This window comes from Lepidochelys kempii, chromosome 5 (genome assembly GCF_965140285.1).
Source record: "Lepidochelys kempii isolate rLepKem1 chromosome 5, rLepKem1.hap1, whole genome shotgun sequence".
Taxonomy (NCBI): Eukaryota; Metazoa; Chordata; order Testudines; family Cheloniidae; genus Lepidochelys; species Lepidochelys kempii.
The window spans coordinates 8,229,058-8,251,038 of NC_136384.1; the positions used below are offsets into that span (position 1 = coordinate 8,229,058).

The 21,981-nt window shown below is 41.3% G+C and overlaps 1 long non-coding RNA gene across 1 annotated transcript in view; it reads left to right on the forward strand.

Annotated features, from left to right (window-relative positions):
* The window catches only part of LOC140912006 (uncharacterized), a 147,246-nt gene that overhangs the window by 57,187 nt on the left and 68,078 nt on the right, over positions 1-21,981 (forward strand). Inside the window, exon 2 of the long non-coding RNA XR_012159203.2 lies at positions 11,402-11,544. This is a non-coding gene — a long non-coding RNA (uncharacterized LOC140912006). The remainder of the gene's footprint in view (positions 1-11,401; positions 11,545-21,981) is intronic.

Genomic DNA, 21,981 nt, shown 5'->3' on the forward strand with positions numbered 1-21,981 from the left:
TCTCACTCTAGTTCTGGAGGGGGAATGGCTAGCTGTCTGAGAGTAAGGTACCTGAAGCAGGGCAGAGCTAGGGAAGGGCAAAGGGGAGCTGGAGAGCTCCAGCCTGGTAAACCCTCAGGCTGCAGGCCTTATTGAAGGCCCACAAAAGGTACTGGGGCTGCAGAGGGGTAGCCTGAGGATAGGCAAAGGCAGCAGGTCCAAACCCCCTTGCCTGTGATAAGTGGTTTATAGACTGCAGTCTGCCACAGTGAGCAAGGGCTAATGATGACTGGCAGTAGCCACTGAGGCAAGGTGGTGATAGAGGGTAGGGGGCTCCCCTGGGAGGGGAGACTGAGAGTGTGGGGGCACTGCAGGGGGTAGCACCCCAAGGTAAAGGGGCACTGGGGTCTGGGAGGGACACAGAGGGGCCAGCAGCAGGTGAGACACAGGCCAGGAGGAGGTACTCCATATGCTGGAGAGCTAATTCCAGAGGCGAGCAGCAGGAGGTGCTGTGCCGGTGAGTCCTCACATTGCTACAGTACAGTTGATTCTGTTGGTTAAGCAATGCTAGCTGGAACACTACAGTAGCATTATATCTGAACTTTGCACAGTTGATACAATCTATCACAAAATCTTAATTTCTTCAAATGGTGATGCCTATGAATAAATGCATGTAAACCAAAGAATAGCTACAGGACATTAAATTAAGGGTGATGATAAATGACAGTGAATTGAGTTGTGGGAAGTCATCTAATGACATGCCTCAAGGACTGGTGTTGGGGCCCAGTTTTATTTTCACTAATGATCTCTAAATGAGAGTCAATAGCACAGTTATTAAATTAATGGATGCTACTAAATTAGGAAGTGTCGCAAAAACTAGCAGAGTGAGTGGAATAACCTAAAAGGATTGTTGAGACATGGGGATGAAAGAACAATCTGAGATTCAAACTTATACCATACGCTAAAAACAACCAGAACATCAAGGTACAATGGGAAGGTGACTTCCAGGAAGCCGTAATGGATATGGAAAAGATGTAGAGGTAACACTTCACAGCAGATTAGACATAAGTTTACAACATAATGTGAGACAGCAGTAAAAAAGGTTGATACGATTTCTATCACATACACAAAGACCTCAAGTCATGGTCAGGTGGTGGTAACCTCTCCCTGTATATAGAACTGTTAAGGAGAGACTCGGTATGCTACATGCAAGACTGGTCATTTCACGACCAGGAAGATAATATCTAATTAGGGATGAATTCACCCCCAATTCAGAGAGCTCCAATGCTGTTATTAGTGAGACCAACTTAATTTCCATATTGCAGGTCTGATTCTGAGAGGGATCGAGATCCAGGTTTTCCCATGATAAAGAGGCAGGTAGGTACCTAGCAGGATTTTTAAAAGAATCCAAGCCAAACTCCTAGGCACCTACCAGCTTAATGGCTTTTGAAAACCCCAATAGACCTCTATCTGTATCTTTAGCCACCTCAATACCTTTGAACATCTGGATCTTAGGCTTCAGAGTCTCATTGACAGTGATTGAGATTTAGGCTCAATCATTAAGTGCCTGAGTCATTTGTGAAAATGGGATTTAGGCATCTATGTGTGTAGGTATGTAGCTAGGTAATTGCTGTTTTGTTTTCTGTGCAGAGGATCTTTAAATGTCTAGATCTTCAAGAGAAGCTGAAATTTTGTGAGGCAGATTCAATATAGCATGTTGTGGAGCAAACACACGCTGTGATGTCTCATTGAGACTTGACTTTTGTTCTTTTATGTTTGCCTTTTTCCATAATCTAAACTAAGAGTCATTCGGGCTAAAAGTTTGTGTTTCTCCTTTGTGTATTTAAAACCTTATGGGGACTTTGAGGTATCAGCGAGGGGGAGAAAGATGGTCTTATGGGAAAGACACCACTGGGGCACTCAAGATGCTTGTATTCAATTCCTGGCTCTCTCACAGTTTGACCTTGGATAAGTTCCATAGGGTTAACTTCCTGACCCTACTGAAGTCAATGGGACTTTTGCCATTGTCTTTAACGGGGCAAGGATTTCACCCATTATCTTTGAGGGGGAGAATTTCAGGTAGTAAAGTGACCAACTCCCATTTAAATTCCAATGTGCCTTTGAAAATCTCCATCTCTCCTCTGCTCCCAATCTTTAAGCAAGGGATGAGACTACACTGCCTTGGAGGAGTGTCATGGATAAATTCATGACAATTTGTGAGGCATTCAGATGCTGTACTGATGGGGCCTGATTAATACCTAGTACAGAAGGGAGGAAGAATAGCAAGACCGTGAGGCAGAGGGAGACAGAGAACCTGTTCCAAGTGTGAGGAGATACAGAGGAGAAGACTCTTACACCAGTAATGGTGCAAGAAGAAGCAGGTGAAAAATGAGTGGAGAGCAGAAGGAGAGAAGGGTGTTTGTGTATCCTTTAATACAAGAAGTAACTATCCCCCAAATGTCAAGTATTTACCAGCTGTCTCTATTAAATAAGGTTTCAGAGTAGCAGCCGTGTTAGCCTGTATCCACAAAAAGAACAGGAGTGCTTGTGGCACCTTAGACTAATACATTTGTTAGAGCATAAGCTTTCGTGGGCTACAGCTCACTTCATCGGATGCATAGAATGGAACATATATATGTTACTATTTATACACACACACATAAGTTGGAAGTTGCCATACAAACTGTGAGAGGCTAATTAGTTAAGATGAGCTATTACCAGCAGAAGAAAAACTTTTGTAGTGATAATCAAGATGGCCCATTTAGACAGTTCACAAGAAGGTGTGAGGATACTTAACTTAAGGAAATAGTCAATATGTGTAATGACCCAGCCACTCAGAGTCTCTATTCAAACCCAAGTTAATGGTATCTAGTTTGCATATTAATTCAAGTTGAGCAGTTTCTCATTGGAGTCTGTTTTTGAAGCTTTTCTGTTGCAAAATTGCCACCCTTCAACCTCTCTGGCCACTCAGTAAAAGAGTTAAGTGTTCTCTTACCGGTTCTTTAATGTTATGATTCCTGATGTCAGATTTGTGTCATTTATTATTTTGCGTAGAGACTGTCTGGTTTGGCCAATGTACATGGCAGAGGGGCATTGCTGGCACTTGATGGCATATATCACATTGGTAGATGTGCAGGTGAACAAGCCCCGATGGTGTGGCTAATGTGATTAGGTCCTATGATGGTGTCACTTGAATAAATATGTGGACAGAGTTGGCATCAGGCTTTGTTGCAAGGATAGGTTCCTGGGTTAGTGGTTCTGTTGTGTGGTTGCTGGTGAGTATTTGCTTCAGGTTGGGCAGCTGTCTGTAAGCGAGGACTGGTCTGTCTCCCAAAATCTGTGAGTAAGGGATCATTTTTCAGCATAGGTTGTAGATCCTTGATGATGCGTTGGAGGGGTTTTAGCTGGGGGCTGACGGTGACAGCTAGTGACATTCTGTTATTTTTTTTGTTGGGCTTGTCCTGTAATAGATGACTGTTCTGGCTCTGTCAATCTGTTTTTTCACTTCAGCAAGTGTGTACTGTAGTTGTAAGAATGCTCGATAGAGATCTTGTCTCTGTCTGAGGGATTGGAGCAAATGTAGTTGTATCTTAGAGCTTGGCTATAGACAATGGATCGTGTGGTCTGGATGGAAGCTGGAGGCATGTAGGTAAGTATAGTGGTCAGTAGGTTTCCGGTATAGGGTGGGTTTTATGTGACCCATTGCTTATTAGCACAGTAGTGTCCAGGAAATGGACCGTGTGTGTGGATTGTTCTAGGCTGAGGTTTATGGTGGGATGGAAATTGTTGAAATCATGGTGGAATTCCTCAAGGGCTTCTTTTCCATTAAATAAAACACACAGCGGTTGATGCCATTTCTGAACTCATCTTTTTTGTTCAGTGCTGACTCTTATTTTTAAGTAAATTCTTAATGAAATTAGAAATGCTCTTATTCCTCTTCACTTCCGTTGTAATGAACTTTAATATAATCAGGAGAAATGCTTGTTAGGCATGTCCCCCTTTTTATTACAGAGAACGCAAAATCTATGCTGTCCGGGACACTTCTGGTTCAACTATCAACCAGGAATCCAGGCAAAACAGAACCTTGCTCCCACATGAGAATTAAACTGCTTAGAAAGGATTTGTAGAAGGGAGGTGATGCTTGTGTGATTGAAAGGTAACTGTGACAGAATGGTGCTATGTGCTAGCAGACTACCAAACCGAATATCAACAAGTATTTTTTTTTTTAAAAAAGCTCCTTACAGAAGGCCTTTTATGTTTAGACAAAATAAATGGATACTAAATTCCTTTTAAACTTGCTGCTTTGTTGTTTATATCTGTGTCCAGAGGGAGAAGCAGCAACTGTAGCTTATGGAACACAGCATCGATATGATTAAGTTGTTGCAATTTCAACAACAACATCAAGAAAAGTTGTTAAGTTGTAATAAGGCCTTCCACTGGGCTACTGAGGTTTTTTTTAAGGAATTGTTTAAAAGTAACAATTGATATTTTTAATAATACTTAGCGCTTCTCTACTAAAGCCTCTTTTGGCCAAAGATCTCAAAGTGCCTTACAAAGATGGATATTGTGTCATTATCCCCATTTTGCAGATGAGGAAACATGGAGGGGCACAGAGTTTGAGAATGTTGCCCACGGTCACACAGCAAGTCACAAGCTCTGCTAGCTCTGCTTCCATGGGAGCTGTTGGAGCAATGCCAAGCACTTTGGAAAATCCATACCCAGAGGATGGAATAGAATTCAGGTGTCCCCACTCCAAGTCAGACTCAAGCTACCAAGAGTAGAATCTCTGCTTCTTATCCTGCACCATCTCATTGTTGGACCACTGGTAGTTTCCATTCATACAGCTGTGCGTTTCCAACAAAGGGTCACAAATAAGCCTCACACAACCCCCTAACACATAACTATTATTATTCCTCATTCTACAGACTGGTAAACTGAGGCACATAGCATTTACAAACCAAATTAACAGCTGCAAGGCTGTGCAAAGATAAGGATGAATGGGTGTTGGTAGAGTCCTGGGTTGGGAGGGTTTTACATTTCAACAACGTAACAATTTGCATTATTTAATTACATTTTGAACACGAACCTGAAGTATGGATGAGCATGTTATAAATGAATATAAGGCACTGGACAGCTCTCAGATACTAACAGCTTTGACTATTACCTAACTGGTCCAATCTGTGACCTAGATGTGAAAGGTTTCATAGCCAGTTATTAGCCCTTGAGCTCGCCAGTCTTTTAATAATGTATCTCTATTTATATCTATACCAGGAACAAGAATCTGGATTCTACCTGTAGGATTCTACCTTTAGGTCCTCCACATTATTTGATGTGCAAACAGACAGTGCAATTAGATAAAATGCACAATTACCCATTTTGCATATGCAAAAACAGGTTTTAAATAACAATCCTGAATAATTGAACCCTTATAGGCCAATCCTATAAAACATAATAATAGTTAAGAAACACTATAGAATATGTATTAGTATCTGCCACAAATCAGTTGCAGGGTTCAAAATGTCTATGGAAAGGTTCACTCTCTGTTGAATTCCATGAATGTTGTTGAGCAATTTATATGACATCCTATTTAATCTTGTTGGAAAAACGTTGATTTCATCCCTATTAAATTCTATAGGATTTTTTCATAAGGGCAGGCTTTTATAATACTTTGCATTTATGTAGCCCCTTTCATTTGAGAATTCTTGAATGTTTTAAAAGACTTAGACCCTGGTCCTACAAACACTTTCTGACATGAGTAAATTTTACATACATGCGTAGTTCAATTCAGGTGTATAAAATGACTTTCAGTATTTAAGGACTTGAAGGGACAAGTTAACTATCACTTTTCTGTCTTAACACATTTTTGCCTATGTTGCAAGTAACTGCTAACATTAGTATTACTGGGATCAGATTTTATTTCCTTTATCTTTTTTGTATTTAATAGCACTTTGTGTATCATAGTTTCTCCAGGTTTTTTTTCTTTCCTGTAGTAAAGAGGGTGGGGAAAGGCAAATTTAAATGTAAACACACAAACTACAGGTCACTCTGTGGCAGAAATAACTTCTGAACCTTTTTGGTTTTTTGAGGGTTTTTTGTTTTGTTTCTGTACTGGACTTCAAGTTTGCAGTGTTTTACTTAAAGCCACATGATGCCTCTATTTTCATAATTATATAGAAATGTTAAATGCAGAACAAAGTATAAGGGCCTGATTTTTCCAGAGCAGAACAGCAGCTCCCATTGATTTCAGCTGGCGTTTGGGATGCTCATTGTCTCTGAAAAGTACACCCTAAATGACTTGCCTAGGGTAAAACCACAAGCGAGATACACAGACAAGGATCTCCTGGCACCCAATATTGGGCTGTATGCAAAGATGTGAAAAATGTTCACATTTCCATTTTCAGTTAGAGTTGGATGGGAATTTGCCAACAAAGGGCTGGATTCACAGAATCAGGCCCCAATGGGATTCCAAAAACCCCTGCACAGCTGCTTCCCAATCCTGTAGGTGCCTAAGCTAGCTTGGTGCCTACATTTTTGCATTAAAAGTTCCCTAGGTGCCCATGTTTCTGCCTCTGAGCACATGCACTGTCTTCCTCTGTCAGGCAGCCGGACACCTAGGCCTCAGAACAATGTATGAGCCAGGGACAGAAAGGTGGTGGGCCACCTAACTCTCCGGAGGGACCCAACCAGATTGGGCCCCTATAGTTGAGCTTAAACAAAACCCCTGGGAGAAAGGATGAGTTCCCTCATAACTTTTGGCCTAGTGGTTAGGGTACTCAGCTGGGATGGGGAAGACCCTAGGCTCAACTCTCCCCTCCACCTGAGGCAGGAGAAGAGATTTGAACTAGGATTTTGCACTTTTCAAAATTCCAAATCCTGCATCTTGGCAGGGGGTTAGATGACCCTTGTGGTCACTTCTAATCCTTTGTTTTTATGATTTTCAAATGAGCACCCTAACCATTGGGCTATGTCTGCTGTTGGGGGGAGGAGGGTCCCCTTTGTTTAAGCAATTCCAAGGTGGTGAAATAATTAGTCATTGGAGCAGTGGGACTTTTGCCTGGGTCATCCATCTCTCAGGTGAGTTTGCTAACCACCAGGCTGTGGAGTCACTGGGCCACACAGAGCAAGTAGGAGAGTGAGTCTGTAGCTTGCTGGTGATGTGCACTGAACTGGCAGGTGGCGGATCCAATCCCCCCTGCTCCAAAAACTAATTTTAAAATTATTTCTTTATGAATCTAGCCCTATTTCAATGGAGAAAAGCAGATTCATTTTGCAATTAAACCAAAACACATTGTGGGAAATGGTCAGATTTGACAAACTTTTAAATCAATTAGTTTTTTAATCAAAATTGTTCCAATGTTTCATATTGGAATTTTTTAGAAATGTCAGTTTTCCTGTTTCAAAATTGAAGATGATTATAGTTTATTAAAAACATGTATCAAATATTTTGACTCAAAGCAATTTATTATTTTCAATTGGGGTTGGGGGGGCAGGAAAACACCCTGATTTTATTTATTGTCATTTGTTTTCACAGGACCTGGCATCATGAGATCCAAATCTTTCATTGCATTTCATAGGTGACTGAAAGTCAATGGAATTTGTTCTCCAAAATCACTTAGATGCTTTTGCAAATCCCACTCAACAATATTATCTTTTATTATTAATGTCTAATTGAACACCTACTTGAGTCAAAGGAGAGACTCCCATTTAATGGAACAGTTATTGGATTAGGACCTTGATTTTGGTTGTGCATTAAGTATTTAGTTCATGATCCAATCCTACTGAAATCAGTAATAGTCTTTGCATTGACTTCAGTGGGTTTTCGATCAGGCCCTATAGCCCTGATCTAGCAAACATCTTAAGCATGTACTTATAATTAAGCACATTTGTAAATTTTATGCCAGATTGGGGCCTAATACAGCACAGATAATACACATGACAGCACTCCAGGTTCCCTGTATAGCTCCTCTTTTATTGAAAATTATGTTGTGATTCAGGTGGAAAGCAGGAGCCAAATTTGTAAAGAGGCTCTGATTTGTATATGCTTGAAATTTACTTTCCCATCCCTTTCCTTGAGGAAAGGTGCATGGGTTAGTCATTGAAGCTTTGGTTCTTCAAACTTGCAAAAGTATACCATGAAATATTTTGTTAGGCAAAATGGAATTGCATTTGATTTAGCTCCACACCCCTGTATTACTGTTTCTTTGCAAGAATTGCAGAAATATATTACATGGCCCTGGGGGGGAGGGGAAAAGCCCCCAACAACTTTGCAAAAGTTGTAAGAGACATTAGCCAAAAGGAAGCTTTAAATTTCAGTTACAATAGAGCTGCTAATGCTGACAGATGACAAACTGGGGATTGTGAACAATGCTAGACTCTTCTAATGTTATAGATTTTAACATCATTATCAATGCATTCATTTCAGCTATATGCCATTTTAATTGCATGCAGCTTATTTCTATGTTTTATAGAGCTAGATCTGCAACAGGAAAATGAAAACAACAAAATGAAAATGAAAGAATTATGCAAAGGAATCTTCTGAATTTGTTTTTCTACTTTATATGTGATTCATTTTTTCTGTGGTGCTTTTATACTGCTGGTTACTGCATGTCATCCACTTGTCTTGGTGGGTCTTCTGTTTACAGCAGGAGTAACAATTTCAGGATTGACAACCCTGAGCATTCAAAACTCATGAACCAGGCCCCCAAAACTCTTAAAAGTTACTTAAAAACATTAGGTTTTTTTTAAATAAGTGGGTGTCTTTTAATTGACTTCTAATCTTTCACGGTGCCCCTGGGTCATATTTTCATGCCCTTACAATTGCAGAGAAAATTACATTTTTATAAATGAAAGCAGAGATTGTCAGGTAATCTCATGCCTCCAGGGGCTGAGGCTTTAAGAAAAAAAACGCAACCTATTTTGAGACTCATAATCAAATCTGATGCTTCAGTTGGTCATTTTACATGAGTCAGGAAGGATTTGTTTTCCCCAATGCATAATTGGACAAAGTATCTGGGTTTCCCTCCCCAGCCATCTTCTGAAGCATCAGGGATTGGCCCTGGCTGGAGATGGACCAGGATGCTCAGATGGTGCATAGAATCTGTCTTAGACACCTAACTACATCCGTGTCTTGCTTACATGCTTAGTGTCCAATTGGTTACTACATTTTGGATTGGGAAGGTATTTAGATTGACAGGAAATTTGGATGTTTTTTCCAGCCTTTCTCTGCAACATAGGGCTTGGCTCGCCTGCTGGGATCATCTGAGCATGTCTTACCAATCCATCCCCTGCTATTGCAAGGGCCTTGGGCATTGGTGGCACTTTGGTCTTTTCTGTTCTCTGCCTGCAACACACAACAGTTTAGTCCCCGAGGACGGAAATGCTTTAGTCTAACCCAAGTTATTGGACTCAATACCGGGGTAACCAGGTGAAATGTAAAGGCCTGTGATATACAGGAGTTCAGACCAAACGATCTAATGGTCCCTTCTGGCCTTAAATTAGAGTTGGCAACACTGCATTCTGGATGCATTTGTCCACATGTTGGGGACATTTTGTTCCTGGTTTGGCTGACGCTTTAAGTCCTGATCCTGCATATGCAAGGCTCTTAACCTTATGCTCTGGGAGTGATCTCACTGCAGTTACTCCATTGACTTCAGTGCAGTACAGAGAAGAATCCAACCCTGTGTTTCCAAAGAAACAGACTTCTCACTCTCCTGAAGAGAATTCACATCTGCATTCTCCAAGAAACAAATCCTCTGGCTCAAATAATGATCACAGAAAGCCACTGATTTAACAGAACCAATGGAAATAACAGAAGTTGGAGGTTAAGAGCAAGCATTCAGAATTGACATCCACTAGTTATTGTAGAGCAGTGCTCCAAGAGATGTCCAACCACCCCCAAAAAAGGGTAATTTTCAGGCTGGAATAGATATGACCTGGGGTATTCTATACTATATAGTTTCTTATACCAGGCTCATCATGGTAGGATCTGAGCATTTAATCATGTGACTAATATCTGTCACATTTTGTTTGTTCTCTCATCCTCTTCCCACAGGGAAAATTGTGTATTTTGTTTTTTCTAGGGTTTTTGCTATGCACCGGCTGCACTGTGTTTATATTATAAAAAGATAGTCTAAAAAAGTGCACCTTGGCTAAAAAAGTTTGTTGCCTCCTTGGTTGGACCTTGTATGTGATGTACTGAGACCCCTCTTTGACTGGAATTGTGGATCACATCCCAGCCACCTTAACACCCACGCAGTTTTTTTGTGATCAGTGTTATTACAAAGATTGCTAAAGGAATTAATAATAATTAGCAAATAATAATTATTGCCAAATGTAGCCACAAACACAGACCACCTGCTTTCCCCTTCACAATTCATTTTTTTTCTTTATCATACTATGAAATATCAACCACTTGTGACATCCAAATAACTCCCATAGCAACAGTCTTTCCTCCTGTCTCTGGTGCTTCTGTATCAGCTTAACCAGTAGCTAAAGCAAGAGCCTGGACTAGATTTTGATCCCATTTATGCCAGGGTCAGTCTAGACTATCCAGGATGGAGTATGGACCAGTAGATAAGACAGTGCCATGGAGTTTAGAGTATATCTACACTGCAATTAAAAACCCACGGCTGGCCCATGGCAGTTGGCTCAGGCTCAGGCTGGAGGGCTGTTTAATTGTGGTGCTGATGTTCTGACTCAGGCTGCAGGACAAGCTCTGGGACCCTTCCACCTCACGGGGTTCTAGAAGCTGGGCTGCAGCCCAAACATCTATACCACAGTTAAACAGCCTCACAGCCAGAACCCTCCAAGCCCAAATTAGCTGGCATGAGTAGCCACGGGCTTTTAATTGCAGTGCAGACCTACCCGAAGATCTATGGCCGTGTCTTATCGACATACAGGACCTTGGTTCTGTTCCTGGCTCTGCTACTGCCTGTCCTTGGACAAGCCACTTCCGGTGTCTCTTTTCTCTCCTTGCTTTGTGTGGAATATAAGCTCACTGGAGCGCAAAATGTCCCATTTTCTGTGTGTGTGCAGTCCTCAACACGATGTGTCTTCCGAGCTCTCTAGTAATACAAATGTTAATAGTTAATTTCAGTGGCTTTATTCACTTTGTTCTGGATTTACACTGTTGGAACTGAGATTGGAATCTAGGCCCCTGTTTATATAATTATATTACACACACACACACACACACTGTCAGCAACTGCAAGGAAGAAAAATAAGTTAGGAAATGTCTTGCCGATAAGAATTTCTTTTTAAATGTTAATTTTTTTCTCTCTCATTTTGTGTATATCTGGCGGTAAACTTCATCTTTTAAATTCACCCCTCCCCATTATCATCCACATACCTAGAGCACATACAGGCAGAACATCGGTTCAGTGTGACCTTTCTGAAATCCTAACCAATTCTTTCTTTGTCATAGCGATAATAGAATGGATCAGATACTTCCTGAAGACATTATAATAGAGTTCAACTGTCTAAGCTGTACACTAATGAAAAATGGAAAATCTCTACACTAGTCCTCAGTAGAACAGAGGTGCTGCCTTGCAGAGAGTTTTCCATAAGGTAGGTGGGCTCTGGAATATTTCTTGCTCTTTCTGGACAGATTGCAATATGGACATGCTTCCCCACCTCTTCTGTGCACTCCATTTCTGTAAAGATCTGAATGTATTAACTAACACACTTCTGTCTACCCTCTTCCACTTTTTCCTCACTCCCCTTGAAATTGCAACCTTTGAAGTCAAATATGTTTCCTGTTTCAAATAGACCAGACAAGGGAGGGATATGATAAATGCTTAACTCTTTGTTTTACATATAGAGCCAGGTCCTCTACTGGTGTAAATCAGCTTCACTCCACTTACTTCAATAGCACTTCACTGAAATACGCACTAGCTCTGTATTTGGCCTGTATTGTCTAAACAGATCTCAGATTTTATTTGGTTATTTTTTCTTTCCTTAAATTGTTTAAACATTCCTGGATGTCAATGTAGTGGAATCAAAAAGGGAAGGACTGAGCTCTGGAAACTGGAGTCCTGTATTTATCCACAGCATGGGTACTGCATGGATTAATAGAGGTGGTTGTAATTTTTGGACTGAAAACTGGTTCCTGTGTAATGGCTTGTTGAAATTGAAATTTTTCCACAGAAAAGCGATGAATTTTTGTTTTGACCTGAACTGTAAATGAAACTTTGCTTTGAGTTGACATTTCAAAAGGCCCCAAATACTGACACTTTGAAACAAAATGTTTTATTTAGATCAAAATATCTCCATCTTGTATTTAGCTGGGGCATGGAGTACATTTCAAAGATCTGAAGAATTCTGTGCAAGCTCAAAGGCTGGTCTCTCTAACCAACCAAAGACATTACCTGGTCTCTCTAACAAACCAATAAAAGACATTACCTCACACTCTTTGTATCTCTAATATCCTGGGACCTACATTGCTATAACAGCACTGCATACAATTTTTTCATTGACATTTCAGAATTGAAATTCAGAACTTTTTTATTTTGTGATTTTTTTTCACTCTTTCAACTGTTCATTCTGTTTTCAGCACAGAAAGAAATGTCAAAATACCAGAATTTCCCACAGGGCAGAAATACCATTTTCTGAATAGGTCTAGTGGGCAGTCGCAGAGTAAAGCTTTCCTCAGTACTCCATGCAGCAGTGCAAAAACCTCACCAGGAGGACCATCTGTAAGAGTGAGAATAGTTCATTTTCAAATACCTGGTCAGTCCTCGGCCTCTCTGTTAAGTCTGCCAGCAAGAACACTAATTAACAGAGCTGGTCAAAACGCAGATCCTATCCTGTGAAAAAGTTGAGATTTCAAGGGGGGGAAGTCATTCTGGATGGGGACAAAGCCAAAATTTCTGGGTTTTTTTGGTTAAATGAAATTCTGGGGAAAAAAAGTTTGTATCTATTAGTGCTTTATTTCAATTTCAAACAGTTTCATTTCAATTGGCCATTTTCCTCATTTCTTACATAGAATAAAGTTTGAAACAGTCATTTCAAAATGAAAAATCAAAACATTCCATTTCAGAATGTTGAAACACACTTTTGACATATCCAAAATGATTTTTCCAATATTTTTTCAAAACAAAATTTAGTCAGTCAATATAACTTTGAAGAAAAATCCCTTTTGTCAAAGCACTCTTTCCTGACAGAAAACCGTTTCAGATTTTTTTGTTTTGGTGGTTTTGATTCATTTTTTTTAATGAGGACACTGTCTCCTAAAAGACATAGGTTGTTTTGTTTTTTGTTCCCCAGTTCTAGCCATCTTTATATACAGTAGTACTTATTCATTGCTTGCACATATGTAGGAAGAAATGTGGTAGTGTGAATTGGCCACTCGGGTAGGACTCAGGAGATCTGGGTTCTATTTCCAGCACTGACAATGACCTCCTGTTGGGCCTTGGGCAAGTCACTTCATTCCTGTCTCGCCTCCCACTCTTCCTTTATCTTGTTTGTTTAGATCACCAGCTCTCCTGTCTCTTACTCTCTGTACATGCAGCATCTAGCACAAGTGGGTTCTGATTTTGGCTGGTGCCTCTAGTTACTACTGTAATAAACACTAATAACCTATGTGCTATATAGACTGTCATTCTTGTTGGCTATTGCAAGCATTTCCCCATGTGCCTGTAACAATGTGGCACCCACCTCTCATAAGCACCCTTTCTGGTCAGATGCCTGCAGTCTTTAAACAGTCCTGGCCCTGGTATCGGGCTGTACTGCCAGGGATTCCTCCCTGGAGGCAATGGATTTGCCCTCTTGGTCTGTTCTGGTCCCAGCTCTCCAGATGGGCCTCTAAATAGTACAGTTTCCTTTCCAGAAGTTTATTGCTGTCTGACTGTAGGCCACTTCAGCCAGTGACCTATCGTGGGTCCCAGCCCAATGACCCTAAGAATATCAGCCATACAGCATTGGGTCCTTCTAACAAAACCAGCTTCAGTTCCCTGGTCCAGTTCCCTGCAGCCCAAACCTTCACTGATGCTTCACCCTTACTACAGGACTCTTATATTTAGGCCTAGCAGCCAGCAAGGAGCTCTTCCTTGCTCCCTGCCTCACAGAGCTGTCCATGGTGCTGCAGTCCTCTTTGGCCAGCCAAGAGCACCATCTGCACTGCTCTGGCTCCTGGAAGGAAATGACTGTCTTTGGCTTTGCAGCTTCACTTTATATGGCCCTCTTGGGCCCTGATTGGCTAGCACTTTGCAGCCTCCCCCGATTGGCTGCTTCCTCTGCAATTGCTGTAGACCACTCAGAGGACTTCACTTCACTGTCCCTTTCCTTGGGTGGGTGCGGCAGGGCCTTGAGTCCTACAGCGGACGCCTCTCGGCCTAGTCCACCCCATCACAATGCCTACATCAAATCATTGGGCAGAAATCTAACCATTGTTTTTTGGGGGTGGCGGGGGGGCGGGAAGAGATGGAAAAAACCTAGAAAAATGGTGAAAGCAGCCCCACCAAAGCCAACCTAGTGTGATCAAAATGTGCCATTTGGAGAGGAATTAATAAAGATGCAGTTCTAAGAGAAGCATTGGGAGGAGCAGTTTGTGTCTCTCTTCTCCCTTAAGGCACAGCACAAACCCATTTACTTGTCTGATTTCTTTTTCCCTTTCCTTTTCAGTAAATAATTTACATAGGATTGCATTAGCTCAATTTGCAAAAATTGAGCAAACAGTGCAATTTTCTGCAATTAAGCTAGTGCAAGACGAAAGGAAAGTCTGGCTGGGAGTGATTTTTTTTTTTAACTGAAAAGACATTTTATGGAAATGGAGCATGAGAAGCAAATGAAGAGCTGCATAGGTTTGGTCTGGCCAAAGTCAGGATACAGACCACATTTCTGCTATCAGTGCTTAGGAAGGGAAGATGGGGTTTTCTTGTTGCTGCTTGATTCATAATATCCACACATAGCCCAAAAGGGTGTTCCTACAACCTAAATAAAAAAGAAATCACTCTGTTATATATTTCAAATCATCTACATGCTATTTAAAACTAATGGTATTCTTACAGGACCAAATACTGGAGTCACACCTAAGTCAATGGCAAAACTCCGATGGATTAGAATAGGTCTGGAATTTACCCATTATTGTGTAGCACAAATCCCTGTAGAATTGCAACCTTCCTTTAACCTCTGAAAACCTAGAGAGATGTACACATTCATGCATCTGACAGAGAGGAAAATGTTAATTGTCAAAGAGCAGTGAGGGCCTGTTTGGACTAGGGAACCCGTGATCAAATGGCCTGAAGGAATGGCCGAGCAATTTGTTGAGTCTGAAAGACTGAATAATAGTAGCTGATATTTTTTGTTATATGGATTCAGGCTGCAAAGCCCCTGTGTGGTGTGGGACACAGGAGCTAGACTTAAATTTGGGAGCAATCCAAGATGCTCTGAGTGGTGTCCAGCAAGTGAAGGAGTGACAAAGTACATACCTTAAGATAAGATGCTTCTTTGTATGCCTAGTATTCACCAAACTAAAGTTAGAGATGTAGACATAGCTATTACTATTATATATTTAGTGTGATGCTACAGCATTGGCTTTTGTGCACCCAGAGTAATGACCTTCAGTTACCTTTGCAACTCAGAGATCTTTCAGTTGGCTTTAGATATTGAGTAGCTAACTAAGCCTAACCCTACAGTGGAGTAGCTCTGGCATTGGGGCACTCTAGTTTCCATTTTCTTTTTAACCTTGAAACTCTGTGTATTTTCTTCTAGAGACAGAAAAAAGGTGACCTAGGATGAGACTATATTAGTTTTACTTATTCCTGCAAGTTTGTTTCTTTCCCCCTTAAAATGTAGAAAATCAAAACCATAGCAAGTGATCTTTCAGACCGTAAAAGTAAAAAAAAAAAAATAATAATAATCCAATTCATAGTTGTGCACGTAGAAGAAAAAAATAAACTCTGAGAAACTGTGAAATGTTCTTGCCTTGAGAAAAGGATGTTTCTTCAGTCTTCTTGGCCAAACTCCATCTTTTTCTAGGTCTATAAATGCAGTGGTCATGATCTCATAAGGGATAAATGATGAATATGCTTGGCACTATTTATAGCATATTGGGGTGGCTCAATTGAATGCAAGAGAAAAATCTGTCACTGCTTGAACCCTCAGATCCACCAGCGGCCAATAAAGTGAGGGAAGGAAGGATGGTCCAGTGGTTAGGACACTACTGTGGGATTCATACAACCTATGTTCAGTTCCCTTCTCTGCTACAAGCTTCTTGGTTTAACCTCAGTGAGTTACCTTTTCTGTTTGTTTCGTCTGTTCCCCAGCTGTACAATGGGGATAACAGCAGATCTCTCCCTTACTGGGGTGTTGCAAGGGAACATACATTAAAGATTGTGAATTGCTCATCTATTAGGATACTGGGGGTCTACATAAATACCCCAAATCAAAAATTATCCTTTCAATTATTTTCCTCTTTAAATTACTCCAGCCTTTAATGCAAAAACAGAGTGTCAACCACACATGGTAGGCTGTCCTTCAAACCTTGCCAATTTTGTCTTAGCTCAATAGATTAAACTTTAATATTTGCAGCATTCCCTATACAAACTATGAGGAATATTGAGGTATAAAACCCAAAGTGGTGTTTATGGTAATTAGGTCATCACAATTAGAGTTGTGATCATGAACAGGAGGCAAAGTTGCTTGCCCAATTGCAGATGGGAGAGGAAGGGGCTCATGTGAGTTCAAAGGGGAGGGCAAGTATCCCTGAGACAATCTCTCTCTCAAGATGTGATTCAGATCATGACAAGATATGAGACACTACTATCTTCCACTGATCCCGATAGGAGAAAGTAAGGCCTGTGCAATATTTTATGGCTTCTGTTATACAGGCGGTCACACTAGATCCGTGAAATTAGAGTAGCAAATACTATGGCTGGAGTTTACAAGTACATTGAACCACCTTAATAATCAATCATTTTCAAAGAACAAAATTGTTTTTGTGCCTGTTCCCAGCCCTGGTGACTCTCCCCTGCCCCCGAGTTCGAGTTTGTGTGTATCGATGTCGTATGGGGCTTCAACTGAGATGGGGGGTGGGGGGGCCTGTTGTGCAAACACTTAGAGACATGTCTTAGCCCAAACAGCTTCAAATACATACAAAGAGGGGAAGGGGAAACAAAAATAACTTGCTCAAGGTCACAGAGCAGGTTAGCCACAGAGCTGGGAATAGATGAACTGTTAAAATGTCTCTGAATCTGGAAACACAATAGACTCTCTGGATAAAAATTTCCCCTCAAAGACTAATAAGAACCAAAGACAAAGGAATTGTGATTTGTATAAAGAAAAGGAGGACTTGTGACACCTTAGAGACTAACAAATGTATTTGAGCATAAGCTTTCGTGAGCTACAGCTCATTTCATCGGATGCATTCAGTGGAAAAAACAGTGGAGAGATTTTTATACACAGAGAACATGAAACAATGGGTGTTACCATACACACTATAACAAGAGTGATCAGGTAAGGTGAGCTATTACCAGCAGGACAGAGGTGGTGGGGGGGAACCTTTTGTAGTGATAATCAAGGTGGGCCATTTCCAGCAGTTGACAAGAATGTCTGAGGAATAGTGACGGGGGGTGGAGGGGGGAGGAATAAACATGGGGGATGGATTGTAGTTTCGTCAGGAAGTCAGTGGTGTCTCAAATATAGCTGTGAGTGCTGGTAGCGTAGGGCCTGAGGAGGGAGTCTACATAGCCAGGCAATCCTGCTGTCAGGGTGCCAATGCCTGAGATGATGGGGCGTCCAGGATATCTAGGTTTATGGCTCTTGGGTAGCAGATAGAATGGCCCAGGTCGGGGTTCCAGGGATGTGTCTGTGCAAATTCGTTCTTGTGCTTTTTCAGGGAGTTTCTTGAGTAAATGGTGTAGTTTCTTTTGGTAACCCTCAGTGGGATCAGAGGGTAATGGCTTGTAGAAAGAGGTGTTGGAGAGCTGCCGAGCAGCCTCTTGTTCATATTCCAACCTATTCATGATGACGACAGCACCTCCTTTGTCAGCCTTTTTGATTATGATGTCAGAGTTGTTTCTGAGGCTGTGGATGGCATCGTGTTCTGCGTTCTTACAACTACAATACCCACCTGCTGAAGTGAAGAAACAGATTGACAGAGCCAGAAGAGTACCCAGAAGTTACCTACTACAGGACAGGCCCAACAAAGAAAATAACAGAATGCCACTAGCCATCACCTTTCAGCCCCCAACTAAAACCTCTCCAATGCATCATTAAGGATTTACAACCTATCCTGAAGGACGACCCATCACTCTCACAGATCTTGGGAGACAAGCCAGTCCTTGCTTACAGACAGCCCCCCAACCTGAAGCAAATACTCACCAGCAACCACACACCACACAACAGAACCACTAACCCAGGAACCTATGCTTGCACCAAAGCCCGTTGCCAACTCTATCCACATATCTATTCAGGGGACGCCATCATAGGGCCTAATCGCATCAGCCACACTATCAGAGGCTCCTTCACCTGCACATCGGCCAGTGTGATATATGCCATCATGTGCCAGCAATGCCCCTCTGCCATGTACATTGGCCAAACTGGACAGTCTACGTAAAAGAATAAATGGACACAAATCAGACGTCACGAATTGTAACATTCAAAAACCAGTTGGAGAACACTTCAATCTCTTTGGTCACTTGATTACAGACCTAAAAGTGGCAATTCTTCAACAAAAAAACTTCAAAAACAGACTCCAACGAGAGACTGATGAATTGGAATTAATGTGCAAACTGGATACAATTAATTTAGGCTTGAATAAAGACTGGGAGTGGATGGGTCATTACACACAGTAAAACTATTTCCCCATGTTTATTCCTCTCCCCTCCCCCGGCTATTCCTCAGACGTTCTTGTCAACTGCTGGAAATGGCCCACCTTGATTATCACTATGAAAGATTTCCCCCACTCTCTTCTGCTGGTAATAGCTCACCTTACCTGATCATTCTTGTTACAGTGTGTATGGTAACACCCATTGTTTCATGTTCTCTGTGTATATAAATCTCCCCAGTGTATTTTCCACTGAATGCATCTGATGAAGTGAGCTGTAGCTCACAAAAGCTTATGCTCAAATAAATTTGTCCGTCTCTAAGGTTCCACAAGTCGTCTTCTTTTTGTGGTACAGACTAACATGGCTGCTACTCTGAAACTTGTGATTGGTATGTTTCTCTTTCGGCTCTTTTGCAACAGACACCTCTACATATTTTTGGCCCAAACAGTGCACCATACAGTTCTTCATCTCTTTGTATCACAATACACAGAGTAAACATTGATATTGTCTTTAGGTTTTTACTGAGATTCAGCATAGAGGCCACAGGTCTGGAATGATACTGATCACATTATGAACGCGGTTTTCAAATTTGAATGTGAAAGATGTATTTTAAAAGAAACATGACCTATGGTGCTTGTCCAGCTTTAAGACTTCCATGGTCTTAATCGGCCTTTGGATAAGGCCCTTGCTCACTTTTACTGAACGTAAACTTCCTTTCCACGCTGCCGCTGTTGGAATTGAGACTCATTAGCTGATCTGACACATAAGTCGTCGTGTTTTTTTTTTCTAAATAGGATCCATTGCATTGTGTTCCCTTAATTATACCATGTCTCGCCACATTGCAGTATAAAATGACACGGTGTAACACTTTGTGACATGCGATAACTATGATGAATTACATCCAGAACAAAGACCTGCTTTGAAAGGATGTATCTGATCTGGGGGAAAGCAGGTATTTCAAGCACTCCATGGATATTCTGGATTAACGGATAATTCCCCCCATCACATATCACAAATGTTTAATAATAAGATTATGAACATGCTGGCAGAGGATTTTCCTGACTTTTATCTGAACATATTTTTTTTATTTACTGTAGCAAATTAATAATGTCTGTGCTTACAGTAAAAAATATGAAAAGCTAGCTATTTTCAAAAAGATTAGCTTCCTATTTGATTTCTTAGAATAATCATATTAAATGATGAAATTAGCATCAGAGAGATATTCACCTTTGCAGCAGTTGTTCCCCACACACGCACAGTGTAAGTAAAATGCCCCCCCCCCCCCCCCAATCACACCAGTAAGAACACCAATAGGTTTATCAGCCATCGTGGAAAGTTTAAGCATGAAATCTCTTAAGCAGTTTTAAACTCAAGAAAAGTGACTTTTCATTTTTAGATTTTTATGCTGACCTCCAGATCAAATTTGCTTGACTCATGTCAGAAGATAGTGTTTTTTTTTCCTCTGACTGCTAGCCCTACAAACTCACCCTGAGATATGATAAACTAAGCTGTGCTCTTTTGTCATTTGGACCATCACAAGGAATAAAGATTCCTACCAGCAGACAACGTTGTTGATGATGCATGAGACAGACCAGAATTCAGCTCTCTCTTCCAGAGTTGTACCAACTCTGCAAAGTGAAGTTTACTAGAAACTTGTGTCAATAACATTGGCAGATACAACTCAAAGGCTCACAGGGAGCTGAGCTGGAGAATAGGTTGTTGCCATTTTTACATACAGACTTATTTGACTACAACAGGCACTTTTAGATTTCATCTTGAAAGTCATCAAACAGAGGATTTAAAATAAGCTATTTTGTAATAAAAAGATGAAATATAAGAACTGATGTCTCAATGTTTTAAAATCTTATCTGTTCAAGGTAAAAATAATCTGGCAAAGTTTTCCATTGAACAAGTGGGAGTTTGTGAGTGATGTGAGGTACAGACATAGTAATCTATTGAAAGAGGTTTGACCATTTGGCCAAGGGTAAATATAGTATCTATGAAAAAGAGAATAAGGACAACTGAGGGAATTGTGGACAGTCATCTTAACTTCAGGAGCCAGAAAGATAATGGAGCAAATAACCAAACCATCAATTTGTGAGTAACAGTCAACATGGATTTGCCAAGAACAAATCATGTCAAACCAACCTACTATACTACTTTGACAGAGTAACAAGCCTTGGGGATGGGGAGAAAGCAATAGATGTGATATGTCTTGACTTTAGTAAGGCTTAGGATGCTATCTCACGTGACCTTCACGTAAGCATATTAGGGAAATATAGACTAGGGAAATCTTCCACAAAGCGGGTGCACAACTTGTTGGAAAACTGTACTGAGACGAGTTATCAATGGTTCACAGTCAAGCTGGAAGGGCATATTGTATAGAGGGCCAACTTCCATTCCTAGATACACTGTTGTAAGTCTAGAGTGACTCCTGTGATTTCCATGGAGTCCCTCCAGCTTTACAGTGGTCTAGCTGAGAGTGGAATATGATCCAGCATAAAGTATGAGTGAAATTCTGGCTCCATTGATTTCAGTAGGACCCCTCTGGGTCTCCTTCTGAGGGATGCTAGACTCCCAATGCCTGATCCAACTCCCGAGAAAGGCAATGGGATGCTTTTCTTTGACTTCAGTTGAAGATGGCTCAGACCACTGTTGAATACTCATAGCTCCTTCATGCTACAGCAAATCAACCCCCCGAGGACTAAGTGCGCTCAACTCCACTGAAATCTGTGGCACTTGAGGGTATTCAGCTATTCCAAGAAATGATCAGTGTATTTCATGACCAAACCGCTACAGTGTCAGCTGAACTTTGGGGTACAGAAAAGGTGCTCAAGACCTCTCAGCACTGGAACGCTACAACCTTCATTCCTGTGGGTCATCCCTTGGGAGTCAATGGGAGTGTAAAGTAGTGTACTTACCATCAATTGTGCACCCTTGTGTCAGGGTGTGATGTTGCATGGGATCCTTATCTCTGGCACCACCTGCTGGCCATCTGCCTCTCACCAGATCTAACCTGGCTCAGCCCTACAGCCAAATCATAGAAAGTCTAGTCACCTTCCAGGGTAACAAAAGGTCCAAGTTAAACATCCAAATAATGATTCCCCTCTCTCAGGTACCATTCTTACTGGCCATCCCTCAGGGGCTCCCTCCCAGGAGCCTAATCTACTCCTGCAGTTGGGCTTGCATGCCCTCTTCTCAAGGGCTAGTAGGCCACAACCCAGAGTAGAAGGTGGAC